The sequence below is a fragment of the Acanthopagrus latus genome, chromosome 4 (genome assembly GCF_904848185.1).
Source record: "Acanthopagrus latus isolate v.2019 chromosome 4, fAcaLat1.1, whole genome shotgun sequence".
Taxonomy (NCBI): Eukaryota; Metazoa; Chordata; class Actinopteri; order Spariformes; family Sparidae; genus Acanthopagrus; species Acanthopagrus latus.
Window position 1 is genome coordinate 20,457,739 of NC_051042.1, and position 25,349 is coordinate 20,483,087.

The 25,349-nt window shown below is 41.1% G+C and overlaps 1 protein-coding gene across 3 annotated transcripts in view; it reads left to right on the plus strand.

The window, feature by feature from the left end:
* Nucleotides 1-25,349, plus strand: part of LOC119017640 — a 189,350-nt gene that overhangs the window by 98,974 nt on the left and 65,027 nt on the right. The gene's annotated exons all lie outside the window — the stretch shown is intronic.

Consider the following 25,349-nt stretch of genomic DNA (forward strand, 5'->3'; position numbering starts at 1 on the left):
AGTTGGCTCCGAGAGGCTATTTACATTGATCAACTGGACTCAACTGAGCTGTAGACACTGTTTTCCTGCAGTAACAATGCGATTGCTTTCGTGATAGGAGTCTTTCCTTCTCCAACTATCCTAAACTTGATTTATTTAACATGGTATAATGAAGACAATGACTCTTTTACAGTATATCTGTATATACGGCAAAAGTTATGTCCACCCCCTGTTGTCAGAGGCTCTGAATAGCCTACTCTGATTCATTATGAGGTCACTTATTAGTGCACCATGCGAAAATCTCAGAAGACAATTAGTTTACATTAATGCAGAGTGTTTACTAGCGGTTTTGATGGCTAAGTAGTCAATTATCCTATAAAACCCCACCTACCGCACTCATGTTTGATTAGTTTAGGTCTAGGCACCACATCAATTTAGGAAGCACTTGGGCACGATTGTGTTGATGGTTAAAAGAAACCAAAGTTGATTGCTGGTAAGAAACAGGGAGTGCACAGCAGTCTGTGGTCAAAGTTTGATGAATTGCTGACTTCCTCCTCCATACTTTGTAGCATCATAGTAAAGTCACATGATTTCTTACTTTGCTCCAGACAGACAAGACAAATGACAGCATGACGTTCATTTTGTACATTATGGTCCCATTAAGAGTAAAATAGACGATAAAGCAGGATGTGCTTTAGGGCGTGGCTGCCTTGTAATTGACAAGTCACTCTGACAGTGAGATCCAATCAGGATAGAGGCACAGAGATTTGTATCCTCTCTAGCTTCATCTTCTTGTCCAAAAATGGTCACTTGTGGCTCCAGAGGACCAACATGGTGTGGGCTGTGACGCAAAAAATATAATAAAAAAAAATGCTAGTCCACAAATGGGTGTTGTCACAGTCGGTCTAAACTTGCACTTAACAATGACAAATGTAATTTTTGCTCTGAGGTGACTGGTGCACTCATAGAAATATGAAGACATTTTGCAAACACATAGGCTGGTCTGCCTTCTGTAATAATAAACACTCCACACTTTTGCTTCTTTATTGGTTAACACACACACCAAATCCCAAAACCACCACTAAAAGTGTGAGATAAAACATCACATCAATACCAAAAAAAGGCATTGAAGTACAACAAGCCATCTGGGTCTAAATCAAGGAAAACTCCCTGCCACCAAACCCTTGTTGGGGACAGCTTTTTCAAAATGTCCTCCATGTTGCAATTTCAGGACAATGACTGACAGACCAGAGAGTGTATCCCCTCATTCAAAGCCGTGTGCTTATAACCAAGCAGGGTTTTAATCTGACCAAACCACCTGTGAGGCTCGTCAGAACTTGAGCCCAGAGGGGCCGAGCTGGGCTTCATTACTGTGTCGCTGGTTCTGGCCCAGTTCTCCCTTTTGCTCTATCTCTCTGCCTCTCTATTCTTCAGTACCTTGCAGGCATGGTACAGAAATGAGAGCCGGCTGCTTGGTCCTCCACATCACTCCATGGCCGCAATTTGTCATTTTTCACACGAGATGAAGCCTTTTATGAAACGAAATGAGTTTCCCTAAAATGAAGCGCCACAAAAGCTCCGTGATTAATTTGCTTGTTAGGCTATTGCAGCTGTCACCTGTGGAAGACATCTGGACAGCAGATTGACTAATGCCAGCGGTGGGGCTGAAACACGGCTCTCTCTCTCATAACCTACCCAACAGTCAGCCTTTCAGCAGGCTTTTAAAGGCACTACTCACTGTTTGAAATAGCCCCTTTCTGAGGGGCAATTAATAAGCATTACTTGTGATTGACATGGTAATTAGTTGCATTAATGTGGTCATAAGAGGCTTTGTATGGGGGGCTGCAGTGAACTGATGAGGGGTGGGCAGTAGACGTTAAGAAACGAGGAGCGAACACTACGACCTCACTTAAGAGCTAATTGTCCATTTGATTACCGCCGCTTTTTTGACAGTAATTTTGACAAAAACGGCACAAAGTAACAAAGTGTAATTTCAGCTTTCAGATTATGTACTACTTAATTTTTTGTAAATCTTTTATGATCAATGCAGAGTATATACGAATCGGCTTTCACTATATTTTTATGATGTGTTTTATTAAGCCATCATTACAACACTGCTACTGCAACCTCTGGTAAAAAAAAAAAAAAAAAAAAAGACAAAGACAAAAATCTCCCTTTTTTATGGTTCCATGGTTCAGTGACTTCTTACATTGATGCAACTTGCATGAGAGACAATTTTAGTAAAATCTTAGCAAAAAGGATTGTTTAAGTTTCTCTAGGAGGTTGAAAAGAGCAAGTGTTTCTTACTTTTCATTTTAGGTTGAATGAAACCCCTTTGCCCTCTCCCAGAAATGCAGAGTTGTCTGATTATTTGATTTTAAAAAAGACTATTTTTTTGGGAGTTGGCACACTAAGGCTGAAGCTATTAGATACATAATTAACTGGTTATGGGACAGCTGGCTGAAAATGATAACATAGGATGTCCACATTGCTCTGTTTCATCTAAATGTGTGAACACGCAATTGTTTCTTAACACTTTCTAACCACTAGAGGCAAAATCATGCTATGCAAATGTTTGCACGTTGGAGATAGAGCCCCATTCATTCCACAAAGCTAAAAAAAGGCTTCCTGGTTTAAAATTACGCACATCCTCCAAGCAAAGAGCGTGCACACACTAGAGGCTCCCGCCACCCGAGCCGGCTAACTTCCAGTTTAGCCTCAGGCAAACTTGAATAGTGATAAAATTATTTAGTCTTACAACTCCTCTAGATTTTTCAGATGTTATTGGACTGAATTAATTAATCAAATTATGATAGTGTCTAGCTGCATCTTTGGTTAAACTTATTTGTATGTAAGCTTGGGCCCCAGTGCATCACATTGTAATTACACTGTTTGGCCACTTTGATTGTTGTTTTCCATGACAACGGGACGCTTATCCTGTTCCTTAGAGCAATTACTATGGCATATCATTCTACATGAAAATCTACCTTAGGATCTTTAGCGAATGAATACTGCAAACACATTTTTACTGTTTGGCCCACTTACTGTAGCTAACACTTAAAGCTCTTAAAGTCTCGGTTGTGTGTGACACTTTGCTATGGATGTCAGTTCTGCCCAGCACTAGAAGTATCACCCATAATAGTCCTCCCAGTAACCTCCGAAGGAACCTCGTGGATAGACTCAGTACAAGGAGTGTTTTGGATTTTTTCTGTTCTCTAGTGGTCATGAGGCCACTAGGATCAACACAAGTCATCAAACAGCTTTTTAAACCTGCATTAACTGAATTTCTTGTTTTGTTTTTGGCATATTATAACCTTTTTGTTTGATATGGGGAACTTTTTTGCAAGCACTTGCTTATTTACAAAGCAAGCTGTTACTGAGCAACATTATCTCTGACTTTGTGGGCGGCTGAGGCTCAAGAGGTGGAGCGGGTTGTTCAATAATCAGAAGGTTGGTAGTATGCCTCTTCAGTCTGCAAGTGTCCTTGGGTGAGACACTGAGCCCCCAATTGGTTATATATGAATGGGATAGAAATATTCGGGGGCGCTTTGGATAGAAAGCACTGCATCACTCCTGATGAGCAGGTCAGCACCTTGCATGGCACCCTCTGCCATCAGTGATTGAATGTGTGCGTGTACAGGCGAATGCAGCATGTGTTTTGAGTGGTCGGTAGAACAGAAAAGCGCCATTTAAATGCAGTACATTACCATTTGGAGTTGTGTTTCTGGGCATCTGGCGCAGCCTTTCAGCTCTGTCCTTGCTCTCTGCCAAGACATTCTGGAGATTTGTGACTCTAGCTAGTTGCTAACTGTGTCTGTCTGCCATCAGATACTAAGCAGGTAGTGTACAGGGTTTTTGTTTTTTTCTTTTTTAGAGCTTTATCTCTGAAAACAGTTGCTTCTGTGGCCCAAAACGATGCTGTGAGAGCAGTGAGAGTGAACCAAAACTGCTAAGTCGCAGTTGAACAGCTAAACAATGACCTGAACTCTCTGTGAAGATCAAGAAAATATTGATTATGTCAGTCACAAACAATGTTTATGAATGATGGCAAAATTGATCAAATTAACGTAGTAGTGTATTGTAATAGACATTTTAAGCTTGTTATAACATCCATATGGTCCTTCTGAGATTTAAGAGAAAGTCTTCTAACTTGCATTATTCTCTCAAACATTTTATGTTGAAGAGATTTACACTGCAGACTCACATGGTTTCATTTTCCCCTATGCAAGCAATCGGAGGCCTTGGAGTCCATCGCAGTACACAGAGTCAAATAATGGTGAGCGCAGGCTTATTTTTTAATTATTGAGGAATTAGAGGGTAGCATTGGTTTATTTGTGTATCCTGTGTAATAAGGAAACTTTTCTTAGAAAACCAACGCTTTGTTGAAACAACTGGTACAACAGTAAATTCAAAAACACAACACAATACTCTGAGATTCACAGGGCAGAGATTGGATCAGGATATTTTGAATGGCATCGGATGGATCCTATCTTATTACTGTGACCAATTTCTTTCTGCGTATAACTATGAAATTCCTGAGACAGAGAGAGAGGGAGAAAGAGCAAGGACATAAAGCGCCCTGCTACTGTAACAATAAACTGCATTGCAATGGCAACATCATCAAAAGACCTAAGAGAATGCTCAGCACACACAGAATTAGACTCAGTTTAAATTACAGACTCACGATGTGCTCATTGACCAATTCTGGAAACATTCACTGGTGATTCTTTAGAAAAAAATAATACTGATTTTGAGCTCTGAGCCCGTTTTGTCAATAAAATTGCTGAGTGTTTTACATGATGCAGAAAGTCTGCTTGCAGTCTGCAAAAACTGTACTCATACTTGTGTACAATACTGTTGCATTTATCCTTTCACTCATTCTTTTATTAACATATATTAATAGTCAATTAGCAGATAGAGTTCAGTGTCTCATGCAGAAGATTTCCACATGAATACACTAGTGTCAAATATTAAAAAATAAAGTGACAAAAATATTATTCTTGGTTGGGATAGAAAAGTTTGTCTATCAATAAAAGCAAAATATGTGGCCAAGTGTAATGCAAAACGAGGTGACTTTAAACATCGACCAAGGACTAAAAATTACCCCAGAAAAAAACAAATCTGTGTGTAGTGATTAAGAGACCATCATCAAATTAAACTGGTGTTATCATCTTGTTGCACCCTCTTCTTCTGCAATGGTTAAACCGCACCTGACTAATGAATTAGCGCCAACGTTTGATGCACTTATTTCCTAACATAACAGTAATGGATGGAAACATGCATTCATTTACATTTTCTTTTGCCAATTTGCATACAATTTGGATGGAAACCTGACATTTAAGAGCATATGATATAGAAACTGTTTTGACATGTCTCCCTAGTTAGCTGGTTTGGAAAAGCTGTGTCCCGAATCCAGACTACTTGTTGACCTAAAGCAGGCTCATATTGTGCTCTGCAATATTATTGTGTGCTAATTAAAGGTACAATATGTAGGAATTGTCCAGCTGTTGAAATCATACTCCAACTAATAGGGACAGCATTTCACCAGAATAAATAGCAAACTGCTGCTGACGACAGCTGCCATATGCTAGCCAGCTCACATTACAGAGGCGATTTACAGTGGCTCTGACCAGAATCTCCGACCTCAGTGGATAAGGAAGGCGCTGTTGGTGAGGCAGGCTGGCTTGATGTAGGAGAGGAGTCAGGGGAAGTTTGTTCATCTTCTGGAGGTCTGAGCTATATATAGGACTATCACCTCTTGAGGTACAAAGTGGTATTACAAGACAAGGGGCGCCAGGGCTAGCTGGATAGCATGCTAACTTCAGTAGATATCTCTGCAGCACAATACATAGACCTCTTTAACATATGGTTGAACCGGTTTTATTTTCATAGTGGTTAGCTTTGAACGTTTTGAACCAAAATTCTTACATGTTGCATCCTTAAAGAGTGTTTGTTGTGGCAGCATATCATACTTGTTGTTTTAAGTTTGCTATGGCTACAACACATCAGGTATCTGGGGCAGAATTGCTCATATAATCAGTTTACACCTCAACATGGCAGTCCTCGCAAACACCAAACCACAAGGGGAATGAAGGGCATTGTTCAGTGTAAATGCACTTAACTCCTTGGCTAAACTTCTGCTGCATCCCTGTAGCTATAGCCTCAAAGTCATTTTAGACAGAACTGACAGACTAATCTTGCCCCTCCCAGGCACTCAGTGAAATGATGCCTCCTCCTAAGACTTCAGATCCCAGCCTCACTGCCTCTCTGTCCTAATATCTCTCCTCTCATAACAGCACAAGCAGAAATACAAACACACCGTGGCATATTGCCATGACGCCGGTGTTTTCAAGATCAAATGCCCGGCCACATAAAAGCAGCATTTCCAGCCAAAACACAGTCCAACAAACACATGCGCGAGAGTACAGACACGCACACACACCGACAGACACACATTCTGCACTACAATGGCTGTCGCAGGGCTATTTCAATAATCCCCAGCATGTATGTTTAATGGTGAGGGCCCAACAGGAAATGATCGGCAAATGAAACGAAGCAGCGGGTTATTACGTACCACTCTGGTGTCAGCCCAGGCCTCCCCACCATTAATTTTATTGTAACTCATTTCTGCGGCCAGAGTGGAGCAGGATTTAATGTTTCCATTCCCCACTCCTGTTCTGCATGACAAATTGTTTTAATAAACATATACTGGGTCATAATAAAGTAATAATAATCCTACCAGTCACCTTATATCACTGCAGTTAAATTTTCCCATAAGCCAACACTGGTTACAATGACAATTACATGGTAGCCAATCCTCAGCAAGGCAAACACAATGGGCAGATTTAATATAGTTTGTAAATATGATTAGTGTGCTGTCGTGTTATTGGAGTCTAGTATTTACATTTCTCTTCGGGCCTTTTTACAGTACAGGATCAGTATTAAATAAAGCTTTCACTCCTTTTCCTTCCTGCTCTCTTTCTTCCACCAGAATGCCTCCCCTCACTCCCCTTCACGACTTAATGAAAAACACTGTTGACCGTTAATATTCCACGGATCAATCACCATTTTTAATTTTGCGGATAAATGTGCTATTGTGAAACCCTCAAAGGTCTCTCCCACCTTGTGTATGTGTGTGTGTGGGTGCCTCTCACTCTGTGTGTGTGTGTGTGTGTGTGTGTGTGTGTGTGTGTGTGTGTGTGTGTGTGTGTGTGTGTGTGTGTGTGTGTGTGTGTGTTCATGCATGCATACTGTATTTGTGTGTCTAAGGTTTGGTTTCTTTATGAGAGGGGAGAAAATGTGTTCACATAATGGCTCACGGTTATTTGCCGGGGCAATTTTATGCTACAATTCAATTATTGCCTAAATTTGTTATTAGGTCCTGAAGTCATTGCTTCGACCTGCAATTTACTCAAGACACAAACATTTACATTTCGCAAACACATCAGCATTTGTGTGTTTTTTTCTTAATACAGTAGGGTTGAAGCAACCTTTTGAACTTGTACAAATAACAAAAGGAAATACAGGCCGGTGCATGCTACTGATACAGTTTTGATTGAATTCCCTCCTGATGCTGTAGGACACATTGACAGATTAATTAAAACAACAATTGCCTGTTAGTTTAGCAAACCAATCTAGGTTATTTGTCCAAAAGTATGTGGACGATATATGCTTGGTGTGCTTATCACCTGGAGCTGTTTTTCTGGAGCCTCTTAGTTCCAACTGAAGAAAAATTAAATGTTTTTTTAGACAACAGTGTGCTTTGGGGAGGCATTTTTATTTACTTCTGTGTGCATGAAGAAATACACTTGAAATACTTTGGTGTGGAAGAACTTTCACCTCAACCCCATCCAACACCTTTGGCATCAATTGCAACATGTGTAAAATACAGTGTGTAAAATACCATGAATTGGCACATACATGTAGATTTTGTTCTGTCTGATTAGCAGTGTATATTATGTTTACACTTGTGTTATTTTGAGCTTCATTGCATATCTTTATTTAATTTCCACGGTTTGATTTCTCCAGGGACACTTCATAGCATGATATACGTATCAGTATAATTGGTTTGTTGTTGACTAAAGTGTCTGAAAAACCCAATAAGAAAAGTGTCATGTAAATGAAAAAACAGTGACTGACTGCAAGCCATCAGTGATTGACCTCATTAGTGGTTTTGTGGCTGAATGAGACTGAAGAGAAAATGTTGTGGAAAGTCTTCCCAGAAGGGCGGTGGCTGTTCGAGCACAATGATCATGAATGATTCCATGGACTTTTGGCTAGCCTGTGTATCATTCACCATATTCTTATGGACAAATGTCCCCTAGGAGCATGTACATGACTTCTGGCAGAAACCTTTAAGAGTAATTTCTAGAGTTTAAGGTTATTGTTACTTTATTTATAGTATTTTTGTTCAAACCACAACAATATCATGTCTGTTCATAACCATCCATGTCAGCGGTGTGAACAACAAAGACACCCAGTGGTCCACAACAATATAGACAATGACAGGTAAAATACTGCTACAAAGAAAGTATCATCCTAACAAAAATGCAATAACTTTCCATGTTATTTTGAAAAACACATGAAAACTGTTTCCTGGTCCGATGCCACTATCAGCAGGACATATTTGTCTGTGCCTTCCAAAAGATTTATCAGGTTCACGATGGGAAAGCTGAAGGTCAAGATTTGTTCAAGTTAAGGGGCAAAAACAACTTTGGTTGGGTTCGGGGGAAGGATCATGATTTGGGTTGAATTACTACTTTGTTAAGGTTAAGGGAGCCTCAATTTCAGGTAACAATAACAAACACGAGTTTCCGGCTAAAAACAACATTAACTGACAGTTTGAAACGGTAAACAAACAATGATATCCCATGATAAGGTCCGATGTTTTGTTGACCCATCCATCCGCCCCAACCTTCCCCATACATACACTTTGTCACTCCATAACAACAACACCTTACTTCCTCCTGTGCTGCTGTCATAATCACTGCTAGAGGGCTTTGTCACTTGAACAGAAATGTGTTTCTCTCTTTTTTTTTTTTTTGTGGCGCTGACTGGAAGGACTGATGCAGGGGCGGAATTTGTCAGAACACCATTAGGAACACCATATATGTTTACATAGAACTGTCAATGAGCTCCAGCATCAATGTCAACCACGACTGTCTGTCAGGAGCAAAGGCAAAGGTAGCAAGACAATGTTATGGCACATCAAATGGAGGAGGTCTGGGATTTTGTACCTAAGCCCAGTTGATGAACTGTACATTTTTAATAGGGGAGATGGCCCAATGGGAAGGTTAGGGTTAGGATAACCCCACTGGGTCTGAGGCTACTATAGGCAGTAGTGTGTGTCTCTCTGATCCCTCGATATAGCACTTAGAGTTATGATCACAATCACAATTCCACTGCTACATGTTGATACTTTGATACTCACTTTGATCATTAAGGTGGCTGAGAGAAAAAAGGTGCAGTAACAAATCTGTCTGCTACTTCAGCACCATAGACAGCACCTTAGATTTACCAGTACACAACAGTTGGGCTTCTGATCCTTCAGAGCCATGGACAGGGCCATAGAATCTAACTTACACAAACCTCAGTCGGATAAAGAGACTAGACTAACACCGCTCTGCCCCGTGTTCTCTCTGTGACAAGGGGATGGAGAGGGGGTAGCAGGTTAACAAGGGAGATGCTTTTTGATCATTTTGCTAAGGTTTCTGCAAAACACAGATATGTCTAAGTTTTTAGTCAGCCATATCGCGCTTAGATTGAATGTTTACTATCTGACTTTCACATTGTACGGTGGGATTTCGGAGATGGAAGGGATGGTGGTGGCTGTCAAGCGGAGGACCACAGTTCAAGAGTGCGTTTCACCATTTCCAGTTTGAAACTACTGAATGTTTTTGATCAAGGACCACATGGTTTCAACATTTGTAAACCTGACAACACTGAATATTTTTGAGGACATCATGGGAAAATTTCCAGTCTTGTTTTTTTGGCGACCAAAACGGGTATTTTAAGCCAAACCATGATGGTTTCCTAACCACAAGCATGTGTTTTTTTGTGCCTTAAACTAACCAGAGTACAGTGTTGTGATAAGAGAGAAAGAGAAAGTTGAATTTAAAGAAACATAAAATCGCAACGTGAAGAAATATCTATGTCTTGCATTCCTATTGTATGGAGCACAATGACAATGTTCTCCTGACGTGTTTTGACAGGCAAGTTCATGTTATATAAATGTACTATATTTGCATTTCGTGTTAGACCTGAATATGTGTGTTTTGATTCTTACATCAGATGTTGCAGCCTCGTCTGAAGTTTTGATGGGGCTGATATGTCTGGTGATCTACTATGAAGTTGGGGACCATAGTTGTCTTTTGTTGTATATGGGCCTGCCTGTCATGGTTCACAACTAATTGTTGTCAAACGTCACTCCAGTCCTGCTGGACACCCTTAGCAATCATATCAGCAGAGAGAAAAAAAACACACAGTTCAACTCTTTGCCTATCATTCAAATGGAAGTCTTTTCTGGCTCACTCCTGCTGGTCGCCTTTAGTAGCCTCAATTTTCTCGCACATATACCACCGACCCATCCAAAAACCAGAGTGACATGAAAGGGCTCTCTTTCACCACATACATGCCATTGACAGATGAATGAAATATTTATTTATGAAATCTAAAAACATGTATTCACCCTTGACACTAGATTCTGGGAACATTGACTTCTGAAGCACCTCACCACCACCAGAGCCTGGCCCTCCAGTGAGTCAATTATGATGGCTTAAAGGAATATCTGCCTCTCTCTTCAAGTGTCTACTTGGCCCTAATTTTTCATCTCAGACTCTTTTCATCTGATTCCATGCTGAAAACATGAAAATAGTCGAGGCCAGTTCTTTTTTAACCTGCACCCGAAACTGAAGTCAAGATTGACATATGGGGATATTTGATGTCCTTACTTCAGGGCAGATTTCTGCTTGGCTTTTATATGGATGGATCCCATTTGAGTCATCTCCTGTACAGTCGGATGATTGTTAAGCTCATCCAGATGCATACTCTGGTACTCTCTTTAAGGTCCTCATTATTTCAGGTCTCAAAGTATTTCTTAGATTATTTGTCCCACAGGTCTGATCCTATTTCCACTGACTGTTATAATATTTGAGTTGGCACAGGCAGTTTGTGCTGCCAGTGGTTGTTGCTCTCATCACCAAGACCTTCGAAAAGGATGCACGACCTTTACAAATGAATTCATATTTCTGTAATTGTATTTGTGTGGTGGCTGCCCGCTGCAGTGACGGCTTCCCTTCTTATTGTCTTGTTTTTACTTTGCAATTTTTGAAAGAGGAATAAAAGAAAGTGTCATTTGTGGAAGCATAATAACCATCTTGGGCTATTTTTCATTGGTTTGTCTTGGGGTTTACTGTGTAAGTAAGTATGCAGAGGCAAGCCACATCATTTCACATTATGCAGACTGGAGGGGGACATATTTCAGATTTCATTTGAAATTGTAACATACCGCATAAAATGACATTTTTCAGTTTCTTCTTTTTCGAGAATCCTCATCCTCCCTTGTTTTGATACAACCTAGTTGCCAGGATACATTTTTTGCAGTTAACATTTCTGCAAACCACAGGTACGTCAAAGGTTGACATTTGTACTAAACGTGGCATATCGGGTTCACATTACATGGCTATTAGCCATCTTTCACATCAGGAAGTGGACAGGATGGAGGGCGTATTTACAAATAAAGCAGGTTGCCAAAAAGCCGACCAAAGTTCGAGTCACACCACTGGACATTTTTCAGGGCAATTGTGGACATTTCCAGCCATTTTTGTGGTGACCGTACTGGTTGTTGGGATATTTACGGCCGTTTTTGCGCCATTAAAACTGGATGTTGTTTAAGGAGACCTGCAGACAATTCTAGCCATTTTCTGTGGCAATCAAAGCCAGCAATCTTTCACAGAAAAGACGCACCGCCTCCATCCATGAGCATTTCAACCAAAACAGGCATTGAAAGCCAAACCATGGTACTGTCACCACAATATCCAAATTCCTTTAGTGCTTTAAATAATTTGTATATTGGCTCACTGAAGTGTGCAAGTGGCCGTTTTGTTTCAGAAATGTACATTTCATCTGGTTCCACTGGGTTTCACACAGCAGGCAGATTATTGTTTGACTTTGCAGCTCTCTCGCAGTTTCTGACTGACTTGATAGATGACAGAGAAACTCGATCAGATCGCCCATCAGATTTGACACTGGCCATGAATAGTTTTAGCACCGTGACGCCTTGGTGCTCACTTCACTGAACTGTATCACACCTCCACACACCGGATGGGCTGTGTCACCCAGGTAGCGTCATCCTGGATGATGCTGCACTAATCAGAAATAGTGAAATCAGTTTTTCCCCCTTTCCCAGTGGACAGCAGGAAATAAGAAGCCTCTGCTCTGGAAGTTGGAAAGCATTGTGACATTGAGATCCTCTGCATGAAATTACCTAGTTCTTTCATTAGACGCAGAATAAACTCAACACTTCCCATTTAATCTGCAGGACTTTAAACTCAGCATCTTGACATTCATGAAAAGAAGCGGAGGAGAGAGGCTTTAGAGACCTCCCTGAAGGGCAGGCATGAGGAGAGGCAACCAGAAATGGTAATGTAGCTGTGAGAAGGGGGGCTGCAGAGGTACTTGAGGCAGTCGAGAACTCATTTCAGACCCAATCCTAACCCTCTCAGTCACTCAGTCATCTCTCCTTACAACTCAATACTAAGGACCTGTGTGTCTCTCTGTCTGACACTCTATGTAACTCTTCATTATCCTCCAGCCAAATTCAACACGGCCCCCTCCCTCGGCCCACAGTGGTGCAGCAGTGAGGGCCCTCTTTGTCAGCCCAGAGTCAAACAAGCTGCCCCCACCATGAGCTTTCCAACATGGCTGGAATGTTTTCCTGTTAGTTTAAGTCTCATCTCAACTAATTAATATTTTTGCTTATAGCTTCTGCAGTTCCCGTGGGAGGCCCCTTAATTAATCATTTATAAATCTACACAGCCTCCCAGTTTATTAGTCTCTGCCTTTGGCGTTGGCTGACTGCATTGGGAAACCACAAATGATTAGTTACAGGAATGAAAGCTTTTTTCCCCCCCCTCTCTCTCTCTCTCTCTCTCCCATGTTTGCAGCTGATTAGGGCCTCACACAGAGGTATTTCTGCAGCCCTGCTCTGCACTTTAATTCATTCGGAGCACCTGACACATTATTCACTCTCCCACCTCTCTGATCCTCTGCCTATTGTTTGAACCAATGTTTTTCCTCAGCTGCGTTGAGGCATGGCGATCAGTTAAGGCTCACTCTCAGCCCCGGTCAAAACAAAAGCCGCAGCACCAAACAAGGAAGAGGGGGAATGAGATCACTCGACCACAGGCTGAGCCCGGGCTGGGCCGCCATGGAGGCAGGGTGATTTCTGGTCTTCCTTTTGGGATCACACGGAGGGCAGGGCTGGCGATGGGAGCAAAGCACATTCACAATTAATTCCTTAGAGCAGAGGACTTCAAGCCATGTCACAGTGCTAAAGCTGTCAGGCTTTTATTGGAAAAGAGGCAATATTTCCATCAGTTTAACAGAAAAATAAATTAATTGAATCAACTGAAAGCAGCGTGGGAGGTTTTCATAATGTCTGCCACTCTCAGGGAAGAACGCCTCATGCAACAGGGTTCCTTCATCCAATTAGACCTCCGCTGGCTGGCTCACACCAGCCTCGCTCTGCTCAACATTCCACCTTATCGCTGCCTTTTTATCCCTTTTATCATCAAAGTGACTGCACTTTACTTTGGCATATAGGTAAAGCCAGCAAACCCTCCTAGAGAGATGGACTAATTACGTTATAAGAGTCACGCTGTGCAGCCTTGGATAGCCTGCTACGGTACACATCCACCAGTGCTGGTTGATCCCACTGTTGAAATGATGAGGGGGGGTGCATGTTCGGTGTTAAACCATATTGCAAAGGAAACATGGCAAAAAATGTGTAATATGAAAACAAAATCAGGCCCACAAGCTGCAAAAATATGACTTGATTAGCAGTTTTTCTATTTCCGAGCTCTCTGCCCAAATATGGCATATCTAGTTTGCACCTAACTGGACATTTGGGAGGCTCATCACAGAGTTATTTGTTAATCAGCACAGCAGCACACTTCCCTCACAGATAACACAAGCAGAAAAACATAATCATGAGAGTAAGGGAGGGAGGGAGGGCGGGAGGGAGAGGGGCTTCACAGGCGAGGTAATTACATTCGCATTCGTATACATAGTGACAGCAAATGTGTGGCTGTTTTTGTCTGCATGAGGACCAATTACTTTTATTGAAATGTGTCGCAATTTCTTTTTATTCCAATGGCAATAGGTCTATCAGTAATGCCTCGGAGACTAACTAGATCAAAGCAGGGAACTGTATAGCTCCATCTGCACTGTCTTGAGCACTGAGTGTAGACATAAGCTACAGGACTGCTGTCACTGCTTCTCTTGATTGTGTCCTTATTCCAACATGAAATGATGGAATACGAAAGTGAAATTCTAATAAGAACACAATCAATTTGTGTAAGACAAAAAGAAAACGGTATGTAATGAAAAATGACTGCAGCTGAACAGTCTATGGAAGATGGCATAAGCAGTTAAACAGGACACACTGTGTTGGAAAGCACTAATACGTTGTCTGTATTTTGACGGTCGGAGAAAAAGGCCAGGTACACAGTGAGCAGATCGCAGGTCTGTCGCAGAGGCTAACACACATAGACAGACATCCACATTGGGCAACTCAGGCTTTGCAATGTGCCTAACAAACCTGCCAACATGAAATAAAGCTCCTGTGGACTGTGAGAGAACAGTGGAGGAGACCTACACTGACGCAGGAAGTGCATACAAACTCCACAAAGAGAGGCCCAGCCAGCCGGCAGGTTTGAAACCAGGACAACAGTGCAGGGGTCTGTGAGGATTTTGGAACAGTGGCCACCATTTGAAAAGCCAAAGTCATGTGATGCCCAACAAGGGATTTATACATCACTTTTAGGGAGGAAACAATCGTAATACAATAAATACAGTTTTCTGAATAATATCACAAACACTCCAGATGTGCTCTTTGTTTCATCACAGTTTGAACGATCAAACACTGACTCAGCCAGAAAAGCACTCACGTGAACATGCTCCATGTGAACAAGACAGCAGCTCCGGTTGAACCATGTAACCTCACGCATGGTTTGATATTGCCGTGTTGGTGTTGTTTCTGGAACATCATAATTAATCTAGCTCCAGAACCACCATTTATACTGACCAATCACATTTTTATAACACCATAGCTTTGCAACTCGGGGAAAAAGACTGCCAGAATATTCACAAGGGAGCAAGTATTTTTGTTGGCCTTAACCTAAACCAAACAGCAACAGAAAACTGACAAGAAACACAAATAATAAGTGATCTTAGTGTTAAAACTGAACAGCAAACAAACAGCAGGATACAAACCCATCTCCTGAGTGAGAGTGCTTTACTTAATCCATTCAGTCACAACAGTGCGCTCCAAATGTGGACTCGGCTGCTTTGTCCAAAGTAGAAATGATGGTCGTGGAACAACATTGATTATGCTGGAACACCGTAAACCCAACGCGAAGTCACCCATTGGTTTGCGGGCTCAACAGAAGTGACCATAGTTAGACAAAAATGGAATAAATTGCATGCCATTCTACAATATGGTACCCAATCATTTAATACAACCATGTTGGAAACCAAGAACGGGGCATGAGAGTTGCCCCTGACCCCTCAAAAAAAATGGCTTTTTCTTTGTGATCACACCAGAGGCAGCCTTCCTGGATCCCTTTGTATTTCAATCAATTGAACTTCTTCAGTGTTTACTCGTTAGTAAGCCTTGGTGCTTTGTGCCTTTCATGTGTACAAGGCTGAGCGATGAGTGGAATTAGAGCAGGTGTACAGAGAGAATACCATTTTTAATTTGGGTGTTTTGGCCTTGTTATATCAGATTATTATGCACTTAACTGCTCTTTGTGTGTTCAAGGCCATGGCTTAATAGCTAACTGAAACACTGCAGCTGTTATTGTGGGCTATGATTCTGGTGTTAGATACTGCACAGGGTGTGGACAAAATAACAGCAACGCCTCTGAAATATTACAACAATTAGGACAATGCAACAACAACACAAACTACTTATTAAAAATGAGTTTGACACAACTTCAACCACAAGATTATGAACCCCAAAAAACATTCATTGCAGGTATGTTTGCTAACTATATATATACCCTTTGTATTAATTCTCATGTTGGGTTTGTCAGACTGTTAAACTGAGCAGAATTAATCTGAAAATGTCAGATGAAATGATGAGAAATAAGCTCCTCAGAGCACACGATAATAAGCAAAATAACTCCATTATTCTCACAGTTCTTCTCAAGTTAACATTAGATGTGTTTTTGGCTCGGGCCATTGTGGTTGGCTTCAAAGCTAAAATAACTTAGAAATATAATATTGTTTTCAGCTGTAGTGTAAGACGGAGCCTTAGGGCAGGTCTTTTATTCCTGCATTGTTGTTTTGATTAGATTTTATTTTTCAAAATTGCACAAAACAGAGCTCAGACTTTAGCACACAACTAGAATAACTAAAAGCAATATCCTTTGGAGTGCTGCTTTCTTTGTGTATTTATACCCACCTTCTCCATTATTTCTTGCTCTGTCTTCCGTCTCTCTGTTGCTTTGTTGAACACCTAAATTAAAACAGGTGAAATATTGAAATCTGTTTTATGAATGATGCTGCTTGTTGCCTTTGATTTGCTCAAGCAATAATGAAACTCTTATCACTCCCACGAGCTATTTGGTTGTGAAATTGCTGCGCCACAAACCTGACACATTAGAAGCCATGATGTGTTCTGGAGGAGATATACACTAGCATGTGCGAGTGTGTTGTCATTCTGAGGCTGCTCCTTTGAACACTGATAGGGAGAGACCTCGGGCCTGTTTCATGAAGTGAGTTAATCATCATCAGACTACAAGACTAAAAGGTAATTGCCATGACAGTTAACCACATTAATCGCAAACAACATCAAAAGCAGCATATTTATCGTGTGAAACTGTTGATTCCTGTTTGGAAATTACAACTGCACAGAAAGATATAATATCCACGTGAAGGGTAAAAGATATAGAAAATATGTTTCATGAACTCAGAATAAACAGAGCAGCAATAACATGCAGTAACAAAGTCTTTGTTTCAGTTGATTCTACACTGATGGACTTATCATTTTGGATATTATCCATTTACAACTCATTGGACCTTTAAAAAATTGGTAACATGTTTTGGGGTTTTTTTTGTTTTGTTTTGTTTTGTTTTGTTTTGTTTTGTTTTGTTTTGTTTTTTTATTGGCCAAATGTGAGTGGATTTCAGCGTGACGTGAAAATTGAGGCCCCTCCTGTCTCTCTCGCAGCCTGTGCATGATTTGTTCGATGCTGCTGGACTGTGGACTTCTCGGGTTGGATTTTCCACAACAATCCAAAAGAAGTGACATTATCAACATTGTCGAATGCCTCGTCTCATCGACTCTCGATGGAGTCCGTTAACATAAACGAAGAAAGGAGCTTCAGGCAGAGCAAAGAAGTTTAACAGAGCCCCTCTGACCACTATCCTTCTGTCCTTTGTTTTTCACTCAGACAGACTGCAAGCTGCCGGCAGCATAATGAGCTGTAAACACAACACTGACCTATAAGCACTGACCTTGTGACGCTTCTGGCTAATGTGTTAGCAGACACTCGATGGACCTCTGTTAATCGCCACATTTTAAGCCACATTTTGGTCTCTTCCAAGTCTAGTTAGAAGTTTAGCCGCTAAATGCTGTGTTCACCATGCTTTATTTTAGAGTTATAAGGGTAAGCCAGAGGTGATAAACTCTTTTCATAAACGAAATTACTTCGAATATGTACAAAAAAAACACAAATTCTTATGCTAGTTAGCTGGTAAAGTTACCATGTATGTTACACGATACTTGAAATGTGGTGCATGGTCAAGTTTTTTTGTCTTTGTTTCTCCCATATTTATTTGGGCTATTGTTGTAACTAGTATCTAATATGTCAAATAAGGTACTATCATCACTAACCACTGCCTAATGTCTTTAGTCCAGCTACCCATGCTGGTTGGACTCCCGGCCCGGGTCGCTTTGCTGCGTGTCACTCCCCCTCTCTTACCTCTTATCCTGTCAATAAAGCCAGAAAAGGCCAAAAAAATATAAAAAATAAAAAAATAAATATCTGGTCTGATCCAACCATAGTTTGATTCACCCTAAACTAACCTATTCCAAAGATGGTTTTCTGTGCAACATCAGTCGAATGTGCCAGCCGGGCTAAACACCGAGCTCTAAAGACATGAAGTTTGCTCATTGATGTTTTAATTCTACACTCTAAGACAGGCCGCTGCTCAGCAACAAATAGCTTATTATAACAATGGTAATGTAATAACTTGCTGTGCTTAAAAAAAAAGAGAGGACGAGGAGTTGTTATGGTAGTTTCCTCTAATGTAAGGCTACCTCTATTGTCTGTCTCTAGTGTATAATTTCAATATTGTTCTCACATTCAGCACAGCACATATTCTCAAGGCAGTGTGTGAAATTAATTGAGTTATTTGCTGCATAAGATGTTATCTTAGGAGTAAACTATGGAAGCCATTGCACTGAAAACGAGGGGGATTGTTGGCGACGAGTGTTTGTATCTGAATTAAAATTCATTGCAGTAATGTCAGTCACACATGCAGATGTTTTTATACAGTAGCAATGGGCCTCCGCTGTGTAAAAGAGAAGCGAGGGGACATGCGAGCGCTCTGTGAGTCACTCCTCGCGGCTGACGGTTACAGAGAGAAGACAGAGAAACTTTAAAGCTCGGGATTTGTGACATGATGTCCAGCGCAGTCTTCCTAATCTGCTCTAATAGAGTCCTGATTTCTTTCACTTAGAGATGAGAGTCAGTGTGATATAGTGCTCAGGCATCATCTGGGGGTTGTGGCCGTCTCTGATAGGACAGAGAAAATATGAGACAGGTGTGAAGACAAAACTGTTTTTTGCAGTGGAACATGAATTGGGCTGTGAAATGTTTTTTATAATGGATCAGTTTAATTTTGTCTTACATGCTGATATTTTTCACAGTAAGTAACATAACATATAGTGCACAGGTACATTAACTGTCTCTGTAATGAAAATACTAATCCAGTTTCATGTGCACGAGAGCTGAATTGATCAGTCAATTAACTGTCAGCTGACTGACAGAAAGAATGATCTGCAGAATTTAAAAAAAAAAAGCAAAAATATTACATTTTTTACAGGTTCTCAAATGTGAGAGTTTCTTGCTTCACTTTGTCATATGACAGTAAATTTAATATCTTTCATTTTGGTTTGGGTTGTTCTGAAAAGCAGAGCATTTAAATGAGTCACCTTAGGCTCTGGGAAATTTAAATTGAGGAAACAACTGTTCTATTATGGAACAAGTTATGGGCAGATTAATCAATAATGAAAATTGTCATTAGCTTCAGCCATGATATACAAAGCACCAGGAGGGACATGGAAGAAATACATTCCGAGATCTCCTGCAACATTGCAAGTTTGTAGAATCTTTTTTTTCCTTCCATTATTTTTTCTTTTTTGCCCGTGTTTCTTCGAGGACTCTGTACTTAACACTGACACATGTGAAACATACGATTTGTTGTCATTTTACACAAAATGCAGCTCTACTCAATCTAAATGGATACAGTTTCCTATTGCATTCAGTCTTTAAGCTGAAATACACTGTACACATTAATGCTTTTCATCTCTTATACATTCTTTTGTACCCCAAACAGTTGACGTCATGCATTAGATACTGGATTATGGATCGCCCTGCACGGGTGAAAAACATGTCATCCACTTGCTTGTTTCACGTTGTAATCACACATGCATAAACAGCCCTTTCTCTAACATATGTCTACACTTCTTTCATTATCATACAGTACATCAGGATGAGAGATGAATCAATATTTGAGATGGGCACTTAATTATGCATTTAAAAGGACGGTGAGCCATTTTGCACCGAGCGCTTTGACATGTAAAGCAGGGCCCTTTCACTGGGCCTTCGATGGGTTTTGTGGTGTCATTGTGGACTATTACAGTGAAATCAGACCATTTTGATAATGGCTTTCTATTAGTGACCCTGGATGAAAGAATCACAGATAATCTACATCTAAACTAATGTATTTTGTCCTCGCAAGGACAAAGAATCTGGTTTACAAACTGGCACCTCCCCAGATAGAAGCATCCGTTCATCAGTGATGTACACACACGCGCACACACACACATGCGCGCACACACACACACACTATACACACACTGCAATGTCAGTGAACAGTGAGAGGGCAGCAAATCACCCTCTGACACCAGAGGTATTGAGAGAGCCAAGTAACCTTGTAAAAGACAATCACCGGGGCCACAAATTAAATGAAATGGCTAATAAAATTACTTGGCATACCGTCCACTTAATAAGAAACAGGCATGTCCCAACTTTAATGCTATTTACCCACCTGACTAAAGTATAACACCGATTTGGCACCTATGTCCAGATTGAACTGGAAAATGACTTGCTAATCTGTTTAGGTATTTGGAGTAATTGGGTCTGGTGCCAGTGAGGGGGATTTCCTTGACTGTTGAAAGTCTCTGCTAGTAGTCCATTCCCAGCTCCTTGGTATAATTACTCTGACAGAGCTGTGGCCACAGGGCCTGTGAGCAGGGCTGCTTTTTAAACTGTAAATTATGAAGGATTAGCATTTATGAATTTTAAATCAGGACTGTGGTAGGAGACACTAAAGCTGCTTAGTGATTGCAAACGGCAGCGTCTAAGCAGGCGGCTCTACACCCCTCACTCTCCAAGCTGTTCACTGTGTGTGTGTGTGTGTGTGTGTGTGTGTGTGTTTGTGTGTGTGGCTGTTTATTCAAATGTGGCTCTGCATAAACACAAAAATGCTCAGACTGGACTCCCACTATTCGCTTAAAGCGAATAAGGATCTGACATCTTAACATCAGCCACATCCTAGCCTAGCCTAGCCTAGTGTGTGTGCGCGCGTGTGTGTGTGTGTGTTTGCCTACTCATGCGGGGTGCATCTCCCCTGTCACTTTTTCTCAGGCTGGGGTTCTGCTCCTCACCAGCGTGTCACACTATGCAGAATATCCAATGGGTGATTATGTTAATGTGGGACTTGATCCATGTTAAATTATGCATAATGGATTGATGTGGCACAAAGTCATCAATTAGACGGATATCAGCACTAAAACGTGTGACACAGCATAATATTCTTTTTTTTCTGCTGTTTTCGCTTTACTGAAAGGCAGTAAATGACAAGTCCACAACCTCTCTCTCTCACACACATGCACACACAAACACACACACACACAGGCAGTGTGTGTTAGGCTACCCACTTTAGCTTTATGTGTCCGTTTTTGTTTGTGCATAAGAGTGTCCATCTGTCTGTGTCAGAGTCGACCTTGCTTTGTTTCAGATTTACGGTCATCATGCTCTTCAATCGAGGTGTGAGTCCATGACTGGTATGTAGTGATATTCGGCAGTGTGTGAGGCTGTGGGACAGACACCACCAGAGGCCTCATATCACACCTCTAGGAGCTGTCTGCACCAGGGTCGCAGAGCCATGACCTCAAGCCTGTGGTGTTAACTGGTTTAGCCAGGTGGCAGTAGCAGGGGGTGGAGGATTTGGTGGGTTGAGCATTCAAAAAAAACCCCATGAGCTGATGAACCCCAGAGTATCAGACAACACCTTCTCCTCACCAGGCTTTCACACACACTTTTCCATAAAAGACTAATACATTCTGATTCCTTCAAACATGACAGCGAGAGCACATGTTTCTGTGGTATGTAACTGAATTGCTTTTATCGACGGTCATCATCCCCAAAACAGCCTGGCAGAGCTTCCTTGCTGAAGGAAGCCAGAGGAGCAGCAGGAGCTGTTTGCCTGCGTGAAAATACAATATTCTCCCTGAAGCTGGATCACTGTTTGAATGATCGTCCACTGATGAGAGCAACATTTACTCAAGGAGTGGACTGAAGTATTATTTAGTTTAGGACTTTAAGAATTGCATTTTTTGCAAATTTACACTTCTACACAACTACATGTCTAGGGATATACTGACATTTTACTTAAAATTTAAAACAAATGCTGTTTATACATTATTCTGCATTTTTCAGTGCACAGTATCCCCTAACTGAGTAATTTCATTCCTGTTAATTAGTCTTATTTTGAAAAAAAAAACAAAAAAAAAACATTTTAAGTGACAAACCCTCCAGTGCTGTTAGAATGCACCAACCTGGGTTTATTTGAATAAAAAAGACAAAGTATAATTACCTCAATGACAGATTTTTTCACTTTCATGAGAAAGTGACATATTTAGTATATTTCTCGAGTTAGTTAGTTTGTGTCCCTGTTGTTCTACTCTTGGCGCCCCTGTCGCAAACACAGCATTAGCCACATGGCTACTGCTAGCAGCCTGGCTACTGTCCGGAGCAAAGCTGAACTGCAAGAATCCTGATATGACGTAGAAACCCTGATCTCAGTGCTGTGAAGAGACAGAGTAAAACACTCGGTGCATTTGTAAGTAGGCAAGTTTTGGACGTCTGGAAGTCCCATCGGTAATATCAGTGGGGCAGCAGATTTTGACACACTGCTGCTTTCCAGCTTGCGAATGCTGATCCATTCACTCCTGTTCTACCTGGGATTCTATTATTCTCCTTCTTTGCCTTCACCAAAGTTAGTCCAGTTTTTCTAACATTAAAATGGATCAGTGATTGGGAAAAACAATGCCTCTTCCTGTTTTTGTGCCATGAATTTTTCCAAGAAAGTCAAGTCTGCTGGCAGACCAAATAACATCTAATCTATAGATACAAAAAGTGTAGTGGATGGTGTCATTTTATTTATCCATTACACTGAGCAATCAGTATAATCTTCAGCAAAACAGTTGCCTATTGCAATATTATCATCACACACGTATATAACAATACTGTAGGTTCCTGATTTAAAACAACTGTTTTTGCCAGCAGGGAAACGTCTGATATGTTCACTGATGTCTTGGAAATTTCTGTTGCTTCTCTAAAATAGTCCTTCTTATCTTCAGATCTCTTAGCTTATACTTAGCTAAAAATACATGAACATGCTGATTTTAATCATAAAAGTAGCTCTTAACAAGACATCCAGTTCATTCCAAGACTTGCTTCATAAATGAATGAAGACCAAAGTAGACAAGTGTAACTTTTAGGTGAACAAGTCCTTCAACATTAACAACAGACAAACAACAGTCGTCTGTCATTGAACAAAACAACTGTTTTGTAGTTTTGGGGATTGTTTCATATCTTCTCTTCTAATAGCTGCAAGTGACTGTCAACAATTCTCTTCACTGTGGTATTGTTCTCCAAAGAATAGTAGTAGATATCATCTTTCATAGGCCTCTAGAGGACTGTAAATATCTTGAGATATGCCTTAAATTTAAAAAATGATAACATTTTTGAGCACAGTGACACCTCACAGAACGTTTTATAAAATCTCTACTGCTGGTTTTGCAGCTTCGCCCCAGCAAAGGATCTTCTCCTACACTCTGCAGCATAAGTGGACACGTCTTATTGATTTTCTTTCAAGCCGGATTGCATTGATTGCTGCGAATATGGCAGACGAATCCAGCTGGTTGTGCGTCCACTGGGACAAAGTGGGGAGGCAGACGCAGAGCTGTGGCTGGGTGTGCCACAGCAGGAGGCCAGGCTTCATTACACCACCTAAGAGCCGACTGGCCTGACACAACCCCCGCCCCCGAACCCCCAACCCCCCCCAACCCCCCCCCCACCCCACACTCTCCATCCTCTACTTACCCCCAAATTAAACTGAGAGCTTTTTAATTATTTATCAATACCATGCACTCATCGTGGATCAATCAGTGTGAATGGTTTTTAAACATAATGAAGGAGCCTGCTCCAATGGACTTGTGAAAATTGATCGTGATCTTTGCCATCACGCCTTAAGTAAAGATGAGCTGTGGTGACAGTGGTGTTGGTAATTTGGGGTTTGGGCAAAGGATGAAGTGCAGCACCCCAGGCGTGCTCCCCTGCCTGAAACAGAAGTGTGCTTCAGCAAAGGCAAACAGTGTCTGTGCTGAGTGGCCATCTCTTCCTCTGCCATTAATCAAGCTCTTAAACAGGACACCTCATCTTATCATCACATCACACCATGCTCTCAGAAGAGGGCAGGCCTCTTCCTGAGGCCAGAAGCATCACACACCTCCTCAGAGAACACTTCTCAGAGCAAATTACACAGGTCCTCACCACTCCCAAGGTTTAGTAAAGCTTGATTCATTGGGCTTCAAAGGCCTCCGAATGAACCTAAGCAACCTTAACTTTCCTGCTCTCTGCTTCCATATTTCTCTCTGGGTGCATCATGTCAAGCAGAGTGAGGAGCTATTCCATCTGGAATTATTAGCCAGAGACACACAATGCAATCTAATTTCATACCACCACATTCAATCACTATGAATTCAGTGTCGCAGGGGCAGTAAATAAGACATGGGGTGCAGCTATTTCAAAATGAATCAATGCCCGGGGATGAATCTCTGTACCTGAATTTGATAAAATTAGAAAAATATCACCTGTCGTTCAGTAACATTTCTGTCCATTCAGGAGCTGCAAGTAAACACTCTGATATTGAATTCAGAAGATTGTTTGTGAGGGAACGAGCCAACATAAAGCAGGACAGCATAATGAGATTCTTATTTCATCCTTTTTTTTTTCCTGGTGGGGGTGGAATTGGATTATAGGGGGACTTATTTGTATGTGATATTGAGCACTGCAAAATAAATTCACACCTATTCAAATTGAAATCAGACCAAGGTGCATCAGATAATCCTTTTTAAGATAGTATGAACTGACAGTACAAACCCACACACTGGAAAGGAATAATCTACCGCTAACAAAACAGATATATAGCCTACCTTGCCAAAAGCATTCCAAGATTTTTTTTTTTTTTTTTACAAATATTTACCAGTCAAGTATGTGCCTGTTTTTTTTGTTTTTTTTTTCTCCTGGAGGCATAAACAGTTGCATCCATATTCATAGGGAATTTGAGCCTGTCTCCCAATCATCATGTCACAAAGAGTCTTAGCAAAAGCGCCTTCCCAATAGCTCAGTTTGTCGCTGGATCAGGAAACCTGATTTTGTTTTGAATCCCGGAGCCTTTTGAGACGTCAGACTGTATCAGCAAAGAAGCCCGTGATGGCTGCAGTTATACAGCATGGCGGCTCCAGCTGCTCATGAATCTTTTTGAAATGGCTTATTTCTGAGGGAGTGTTG